The sequence below is a fragment of the Chelonia mydas genome, chromosome 6 (assembly GCF_015237465.2).
Source record: "Chelonia mydas isolate rCheMyd1 chromosome 6, rCheMyd1.pri.v2, whole genome shotgun sequence".
Classification (NCBI taxonomy): domain Eukaryota; kingdom Metazoa; phylum Chordata; order Testudines; family Cheloniidae; genus Chelonia; species Chelonia mydas.
This window is the reverse complement of record NC_051246.2, coordinates 28,057,040-28,066,874: the sequence shown is the minus strand read 5'-3', so window position 1 is coordinate 28,066,874 and position 9,835 is coordinate 28,057,040.

Sequence of the window (9,835 nt, the reverse complement as noted above, 5' to 3'; positions counted from 1 at the left end):
ATTAGAGCTGGCTCACCCACAACCAGGTGGGTTAATTGGCATCTCAGACTCACATTAATCCTTTCACCAGCTGTGTGGGGGAGGTACCCTATCACACTTGCCCTTGCAGGGGTGACGTACGTGGAGGTCTGAACATCTCTTTGTCTAGCTTTGATTATTTCAGAATGTTCATGACCCTAAAACAATGCTCAAATCTCAGGTCGGACCACTGGTGAAAGGGATTAAAAAAATACTGGAAGAAACGGAGACTGGAACAACCCCAGTTAAGGACACAAGAAAAAAAAATGTTAAGTTTTATCAAACCAAACAGGACAAGATTTTTTTCCCCAAAACTCCCGAAAGGGCATCACAATCAGTGGACAGTAAATGATTTGTCTATTAAAAGCAGAGGTGGGTGGGTTAGTCACTATAAATAATATTTATTGGGAATTTAACTCTCTTTATTCTCCTTGCCAATTGTTCGCAAACCAATCCTGATTTCTCCAGATGGATCTGTAATTTCTGATGAGGATTTTCAAAGGCATCTGTGGGAGTCAGGGAAGTTAGAAATTCCATGGCATTTTGGTGCCTAATTCCCTTAAAGGCTGTCTCCATATTCAAAGGACTTTACTGAAGTGTCTGAACAAATCATTTGCAAGCTGTTCACTTCGACTGTTTGCTATTTGTCATGTGTGATTTGTCACATGATACTGTTCCTGCTCTTTGACTGGATGACAGAAAGCTTTAAAACAAGACAGTAAATAATGATGAATAGCCAAGAAGTCACTTTTAGTTCACTTTTTTGGACAAAACAAACTTGTGTGAATGTTTGTGGTAACTTCTAGATTCATAAACATTTTTTCCCACTATCCAGACGTCATCCAAATATTTAAATAAACCCATAATGAAACTCCGTAGAGAACAACAGAGCCAAGTCAGACTATTGGTTTGTCAAAATTCTGTTTATTCCATTAGCTGACAACGTCCTTGCAAAAAGGTATTTGACACTGTTCCTTTAAAAGCCATAATCCAAAAGAACTCATAATCCATTTTAGAGCTGCCAGACAATACCTGATTTTCTCCTTGCAGGCTCCTGTGCAGTTCCATCATCCATATATTGGATGTCAAACCATATGGTCTAAACCTCCTTTTAAAAAACACTTGCCTGAATGGATTGGAGAGGATTTTTAACACTGATGAGGTTTTAATCGAAACACAAACATTGCAACATTTAGAAGTGAATGGATTTGACTCCAGAAGTGTCAGAGGGAAATGGGAGAGGGTTCAGGAAACAACTAAACCTTTCACCTGTCTCTCTTCGCCACCATTGCAAAACCCTCTGTCGAAACACAAGACAAGTTGAGCTGCCATATTTTAAACAAAACACAATGGTTTATTGTACTACACTTCTGACACTGGGAACTCGGAGTCGGAATTTTCAGCCCTCTTGGGGTTTAAAGTATACATACACTGGCTGCCTTGCTATTGCAATGTAGGGGCTTCGGATTTTCTTTTACGATGGCAAAACCGGAGAGCAGCGCGAGCTGGAACTTCAAATAAAAAATTCTGAAAAGCTCTGCTATGTTTATCTTCACTTTCCCATACTGGGGTTTTCACCCACTGGGACCTGAAACAAGTATTTTTTTTTTAAATGTGGGTGGGGGGTGTATTTTCTTTTACAGATTTCAGGAAAATTCAAAAGCTGGATTTTGAAGGTTAGCTCTGTATGTTACAAAATGTGTCAGTGTGAGTAATGAGGACAGAAGATCTGCCAGAAGGGTCATGGAACAGAAAGAGCATAGAAGGGGGATGTTGTCCAAGAAGTACATGTGAAATAGGCCTGGGTTTGAAATGCAATACAGGGAGAAGCGAAAGAAAGATCGAGTCATAGATATTGAGTCCAGAAGGACCACTAGGATCATCAAGTCAGCCCTCCTCCAGAAAGAGGCCATAGAAGTCCCATGCAGAAACTCCTGCCATGGAAGCAACTGGTTTTCCTGCTATCTAAGGCCCCCCGCCCCCGGTTCATCAAAGCACTTAAGCACATGTTTAAAGTTAAGCTGAACCTTGGGCCTTAGTGATCATTATTGAGATGAATAACTTGTGGATGAACTAGAAGACCATAGGCCAGATCCTGAGCTGATGTAAACTGATGATACTCCATTGATTTCAGTGGTGCTAAACTGATTTACACCAGCTGAATATATGGTAGATTATCTTTCAGACAAATTGACTGATTGGCAGGATGGAGAAGATGGGTCCCAGTAGGGATATATGATGAATAGCCTATCATCTATCTATGCAGTTCAGATTATTCCCGCTTCCTCCCCAAACCTATTTTATTACATATCTTTATGTTAACTACTGGCAAGTGTACACATTTTGCTTGATATTTTAACCCACTTAGCATGGGACTGGGAAAGACAGTTGCCAACTCCGGGCTTCCCATCCAAGTTCTAGTCTCCCTCCCCAGGCTCCTCATCCCACTGTAATGCTGCCCAGGCTCTTTACCCTGCCAGTCCCAGTCATCTCCTGTTCCCTCCCCTTCATTTTCCAGTCCCATCAGCCCAGCTTCTCTTCCTGTCTTTTGCCTCCCGCACTGGCTCCCAGTCTTCCTCAGCTTCCTGCAGGCTCTCCAATCCCCACTCTAGTCTTCCCCTCTGCTGCATCCCCCACCAGGTCCAGCTCTTGTCTTCTGCATTTGAGTCTGGCTGTCTCCCCTCTATGTCCAGTAGGGTGCCTGGGCAATCAGAATACAGGAGAGACAGACAGTCTCTCCAGTCACAGTTTCTGTCCTACAGCTGCTGTGAGTACCTGTTGCAGGGAAAGTACTGCTACACCCCGACAGCTCCAGGATGGAGCATTGTGACAGGGTGCTCTACTCAAGAGCGCCCCCTTCTGGTGATTAGCACTGCCAGGCAGATGCCCCCTCCTGCAGTTGCACTTCATCACTCTCTCTCGCTCCAGGAGCTGTAGCATCTTCTTTCGCGATACAGCCCTCACGCCAGATCACTAAGTGGTTTCCCCTTTCAAGGTTGAGTCATTCAAAGCCTTTCTGCTCAAGTGGCATCAGTCATCACACCCACCACCGTGACCCTGCCATTCCTGCAGTGACCCCCAGGCAGTCTTCTAGTTCACTGTCCCAAGCCGTACCACTCTGCAGTGGTTGGCAGGGGAACTCAGGTTCCAGTCCAGGGCCCTTTTCCAAGCAGTCAAGGTGTGCAGCTTCTCTAACCTTACTGCTCTCACCCTTGGACTTCTTCCTAACTTACTTTCACCCATTCTAGTCAGACCCCTCTCTCCTGGAGTCCACTGGGGTCTGAGGGATTCCTACCCCTTCTTCCCTCAGGGAAAGCGACTGTCACTCTTCACCTTGCAGCCCTCTTTCAGTTGCTAGTCTCTGCTTCAGGTAAGCCCTGCCTGTTTCCTCACAGGTGAGCTTGCTTGCAATTACCAGCCCCCTCCTAACCTAAATCTCTCCCCTGTTATCTGCTTCATTGGCTGAGTGGGCCCACCTGGCCTAATTCAGTCCCCTCTGGGCCAGTATGGGGAGCCAGCCCCATCACAAATATGCTCAGTGCAGTCAGCACCAAGGAGTTGTGAGGGGATGGAGCATGGGGAGTGCAGGTGGACTTTTTTGGAGAATCTACCTGCCAACCTCTAACAAGTCTTTACTAAGTATATACAAACAGATTTTTGAATACTTGTAACTTGGCCAGATGTGCGTAGTTTTTCACAGGAACAGCAAAAGGCTCATTCCTGATATCAGAGTGACCCCCCCGCCCCCCACTCCAACCAAATGTCAAGCCTCTGCTTCAAAACATGGAGGTGCTAGAGCTTCTCAATGAAGGGCCTACAAGAATTTTTAACATGGATAAAACAATGCATTTTTCCCTAATCTCGGTCTGGGCTATGGCTGAGCCATTTTTTTTTGAGGAATCTTCCCCAAAAAATTCAAAATGAGGCAGACACCCAGCATGGAAAATTTCAGCACAAATGGTTAAAGTTTGGCAAAGTTCTACGCTTATAATGGGAACTGTCAGGCAACATGAACTGTAAGCGGTGCTACCAGTTCCATCTGTAATATAAAGGGGACCCACTATGTCGATGTGGATTTAGAGCAGCTTTTCCATTCCTAGTAAATAGCTCCATCTTCTTTTCCGTTTGGAAAATATGCTAGTTTTTGTTTGTTTGTTTTTTAAATGACTGACCCTTGGGGGGAGGGGGGAGCACTAATGAATTTGGTCTAAATTATAAGGGGAAAATATTCATGGAAAACTACTTTCCAAACTGAAATGGTTTTCAACTAATCTTTCTACTCTGCAGGATTCACACCTCCCTGATGTTAACATTCTCAATCCACATGAAATTTTGAGACAGGTTGTCAGATCAATACTAATATATTTTTCAAGTATTTAAAACTGCTCCCAGCCACTTCTTCCATTGTGCCCTGCAGAGATGCAGAGGCTATGTGTGCCTTAGGGCATGGAGAGAAAAAGGAGCTTCGTTTATTACTGGGTAAAAATAAAAGACAATAAATCAAAGGAAATTAAATCTGCTCCAAATATGTTCAAGTAACATTGAAGGCCTGTCTTAAACCACAAAAATCAAAGAAAGTCAGTGTTACTGTTGCATCCCTGTCCTTAACTTACCCTGATGTGTTAGGAGTAAGTTGAGAGTTTCAGCCTTAACTGTGGATTCCTTGGCTGTCTTGCGTTTCCCACTTGATATCACTTTACTACAGTATTTTGTTCGATTTTAGCTCCTCCATGGCTAAAGGTCAGGGCAAGTGACTCGGCAAGACATCTATTCAAACAAACAACAATAACGCTAGCAAGAGGGTACATGACACTTATGGTTTGCATTGGAGTGGGGGGAGGAATCCCATTTCCTAGGCATGCTAGGTTACTGCAGGACATATATATGTGTGAAATCTAATTCAGCCCCCAGTGATGAAAATGCCACCCCTACAACCATCTTTATGGGCTCTGTAAAATTAAGCCCCTGGCCTTCTGTAGGTGTGTCTACTTCTTCTGGGCAATGGAACTGCTCCTGATTTAGAGAAGTGCAAGTGAGAGGTGAAACAGGCCCATAAGATCAGAGGCCTGGATTATCCGCTGCCTTACACTGTGGGTGCGTCTATCCTTTGAGGTGGGGGCATCACCCCCAGATCAAGGAGACATACCTACTATGCAAACTCTGATCGAGCTACTGTGCTAAAAATAGAGGGTAGCTGCAGTGGCATGAGGGGCCCACCTGAGTATATATGGATAGGTAGGTATGTTGGGTGCCTAGCCCTTCCTGGTGTTTATGCCACCCCAGCTGCACTATTTTTAACATGCTAGCTCCATCAGAGCTAGCCTGGGTATGTCTGCTCCAGCTGGAAATTACACCTCCAGCTCCCAGGGTAGACAAACCCTGTATCATCATTTATGCAAACTGAGTATAATATGTTGCCATTCTGATCTGGTGGAGTTTCACACTCACTGTATGCAGGTGTGAATCACAGCCCTAGGGGCAAGGCGGGAGAGAATCAGGCCCTGGAGAGCAATATGGGATATTTTGATCTACTTCAAATTCCTCCTGTAACTGCAGCGATTCTTCACCTCCCACACTCCACTTTGTGACATGCACATGAGGAACGACTGCCATATTCTACCCCAGAGATGGATGCATTTCAGTTGTGAGCAATCACTGGATAAAAAAAGTAGATGGTTAAAATATATATGCAGTCTAGGAAGCACCTGGGATGAGAGAGGCTATCAAAATGTAGGAAGCATTTTTATAGCTATATAGCCAACATTATCCCAAGTGACTAGTAATTTGGGGGTACCTTTAGAAGGCCCTGATTTTCAGAATGTGCTGACCACCTAGGAGCTGGTAGGCCAGCCAGGGCTGCTGGAACCCAATGTGGTCTAGCCCCACCCCCTTCTGGCACCAGACCACCCCTACCTCACGGTGGCATGGAGTAACTTTCCCTGTACCTGTCACGGAGTTGTCTATTATAGGGAACTTAAAGCCAGCTTAAAGCAGAAGCTGAGAATTTCTTTATGACAGGGAGAGCCAGGGCTGCTGTGTGAAACCAGCTTTAAAAGCCCTTTGCTTCACTGCAGCAGCATAGAGGGGACTTACCTGGGGCCGAGGATCTGATGCGTAGATTCTTGGGATTTCCTTGTAGCAGGGGCCAAAAAGCTGGTAGTCTGTGGGGAAAACCCGTAGGCTTGGCAGACCCAGGATGATCACTTAGTCATCAGTAAGGAATCCTGCTAAAAGGAATAAACCGGTTATGTGAACAGTCTTCCCCCAGCACCGCGGCTGGGTGTTTAGCAGGTACTGCCTACGTTCTCCAGGTACTCTGCACTGTTCACCTCATCTTGGAAGATGTGGCCGTTGACAATAATATCTCAGATACTTTATTTTTTATTGCAAGCCCTCCCGCTTTAGAAAGCACTCATAAAGGATCCACTGTGCTCCTGGCAATGTCAGCTCCAAAAACTCATGCCTGTGGCTTAGTGGTACATAGGATGTACCAACACCCCTCCTCCTATCCCCCGCTTCCCATCCCACAGCGTTGGAGAGCTGCTCTGAGTCATGGCAAAAAATTTTCTGCATAGTTTGCTCACTGACGTACAGAAGGGATTTTACCTACTGGAAAACAATTGAGGCAATTCCCCCAGGGTGCCCTGCTGAAAGCATTCGACAACTTGGCGTCTCTGTAATGTCTCTGCGACGTCAGTGACGGATCTGGGGTCAGGTCTGTTTAAGGGGAACTGGAATCCTGGATTCCACAGTGATTCTTCAGACACCAGGGAGAGGTGGTACAGGTTGCGCCTGGGCCAGAGAGGCATGTACATGGGACATGAAATTTGAATCACGCGCAGCATGGGAAGGGCATGGCAAAGAGGTGGCCCAAGGCTCAAGGCTTAGTATTCATTGTTCTCACTGGTATGCTCACATAGGTATTGAAGTCATTTGTGTTACGGAGCAAGACAATCTAGTCTAGCAGTTAGAGCTGGGGATTGAGAGTCAGGACTCCTGAGTTACAGTCCTGGCTTTGCCATTGACTTGCTCTGTGAAAGTCACTCAGGATCAGATTGTGATATCCTTACTCCCAGCAAGTAGTACCTTACTCCACAAGCAGTTCCATTGACTTCAGTGGGGTTACTCATGCCAGAAGGTACTAGTCAACCTGAGTAAGGGGGTGGTCACAGCCCTATCCTTCACCTCGCCGTGCCTCAGTTTACCCATCTATGACAAGAATACCTACATCACCAGGATGTCGTGCGGCTGTGTTGATGAAAGGTTAAGCTCCTTGTGGAAGGGTAAGAGAAGTGCAAAGTGTTAGTTACCTGGGGTTTGGTGGCACTCACTGTAATTAGAGGTTTCAGAGTAGCAGCTGTGTTAGTCTATATTCGCAAAAAGAAAAGGAGTACTTGTGGCACCTTAGAGACTAACAAATTTATCTGAGCATAAGCTTTCATGAGCTACAGCTCACAGTTGCTAGCCAGTTTCAGTTCACAACCTCCTGTTTCACAGGCCCGCATTGGTCATCTCCATGGACATGGACCCTTACGGCAGAACTTGAACGGAAAACAGAGGTAGTAGAGAGGAGATGCTTCCGTAAAATCCTGGGCATCTCCTATTTCGACCACATCACTAATGAAAAGGTCCACAACATCATCACCCGATGCGCTGGGTCATATGAAGACCTCCTGATGACCATGAAGTGCAAGCTGAAGTGATATGGCCATGTAACAAGATCATCTGGCCTATCCAAGATCATCCTCCAAGGGACAGTACAGGGGAAGAGAAAAAGAGGTAGACGGAAGAAGAGATGGATTGACAACATAAAAGAGTAGACAGGAATGGACTTCGCGGAGACTCAGCACTGACACACAATCGTCAGGGGTGGAGACAATTGGTTGATTGCTCATCAGTGATGGTGCCCCGATGACCAATGCAGTTATGGGAGTAATGATGATAGCTCAAATGGTTGAAAGATGTGAAAATTTGCCACAGCTATAGTCCTTATTAAAGGGGAATTTGATAGCAGCCTTCAGCTACCAGAAGGGGGATTACAAAGAGGATGGAGCTCTGCTGTTCTTAGTGGTGGCAGATGACAGAACAAGGAGCAATGGTCTCAAATTGCAGTGTGGGAGGCCTAGACTGGATATTAGGAAAAACTATTTCACTAGGAGGGTGGTGAAGCACTGGAATGGGTTACCGAGAAAGATGGTGGAATCTCCATCCTTAGAGGTTTTTAAGGCCTGGCTTGACAAAGCCCTGACTGGGATGATTTAGTTGGGGTTGGTCCTGCTTTGAGCAGGGGGTTGGACTAGATGACCTCCTGAGGTCTCTTTCAACCCTAATCTTTTGTGATTCTATGACTAATATGTATTGAGTGGCGCTGTTGGGCACTGTATGGAATGGCTAAATTCTGCCATAGATGCCATCCTGAGAGGCAGTAAAAAGGGGACAGAGTGTCCAGGCAGAATGAGGAATGACTCAAGCCAGACTCACTCTCCTTGGGTGTCTCCTCAAAGACAGTGCACCATACTCTCCCTCTGCACCTGAGCGGCTCCACTGGGCAGTGTGGGGTTGGGGGAACACAGCTGTAGTCTGGTACTCCCATTCTCTTTCTTCTGCACTTAGCCCTCAGGATGACACCCGGGGGGACAGTCTGAGAAGCTTACTGCAGAGGACATGTTGATTAGTTAATGGCCCCTTTGTTTTAGAGGGGCTTTAGCTCCTGCAGCATGCCTTCCTTATCTCTACTGAGCCCTGCATGTGAGCGTGCACCCTGCCGGAGAGACTGGGATCTTACATCCTAGATCTAGCCGAGTGGCTTTTACAACATAGAGGGCAAGATCCTGGCCCCTTTGCATCACTCTCACAGTGCACGGGGAATGGAAAGGTGGTTCAGTGAGGATTCCCCATGCATCTGAAAACCCAGAGCTGGGCAAAAGCCAGTCTAGCCAGCTCTGGGCTAGCCTGACTTCTCAGTACAAAGGGAGAGGCTGGAGGTGTGGTCTGAATGCGCAGGGCTCCAGATGGGCCAGTGGTAATCAGGCGTAGTGTAGAACAGCCTGCTCTAGCTTGCTCCAGGGCTCAAAATGGAGGAAGAGCAGAAGGGAATTCCACCTCTGTCCGCACCGTAGGTGCACTGAGTGTCTAAGAATCTATTCCGGGTCAGCTGAGAGCATGGCTCCTTAGATGACCACAGTTGGGTGTGGCTCGCAGTGCCCGCAGAAACTCGGGGGGTGCTGAGTGTGACTCTCGGCACTAGTGGTCTGCTCATGCATGAGTCATGCTTCATTTTGCCCACCCCGGTACAAGAATTTCAGTGTGCCAGGCCTCGAACATTCGTCTTTGTGTCAGAAGAAGTGGTAACCAATGGCAGGTCATTGCCAGTCCTCTCCTTCCTCTTCAGCTTTTCCCTTTCATAGATGGATAGATTCATAGATATTAAGGTCAGAAGGGACCATTATGATCATCTAGTCCGACCTCCTGCACAACACAGGCCACAGAATCTCACCCACCCACTCCTGTGAAAAACCTCTCACCTATGTCTGAGCTATTGAAGTCCTCAAATCCTCTCAGCCTCTCCCCACGTACGCACACCAAGAGGCTGGGGAATCGGAGCTGACGCAGATGGTAGGTGTCAAGCAGAGGAGGCTGTAGCATTGGTTTAGTTTTAAAAGGAACAGAAAACATACTGGAGTCAGTGGACGCAAGAGCTGAGCCTTGTTTTTGATTTCTCATAGACTGGAGTTACTCTCCCCAGGGAGAACTATCTTTTTTTTATATTTTTTTTTTATTTTTTTTGTTATGCATATTTTTGTTTGTAAGTTAAAAA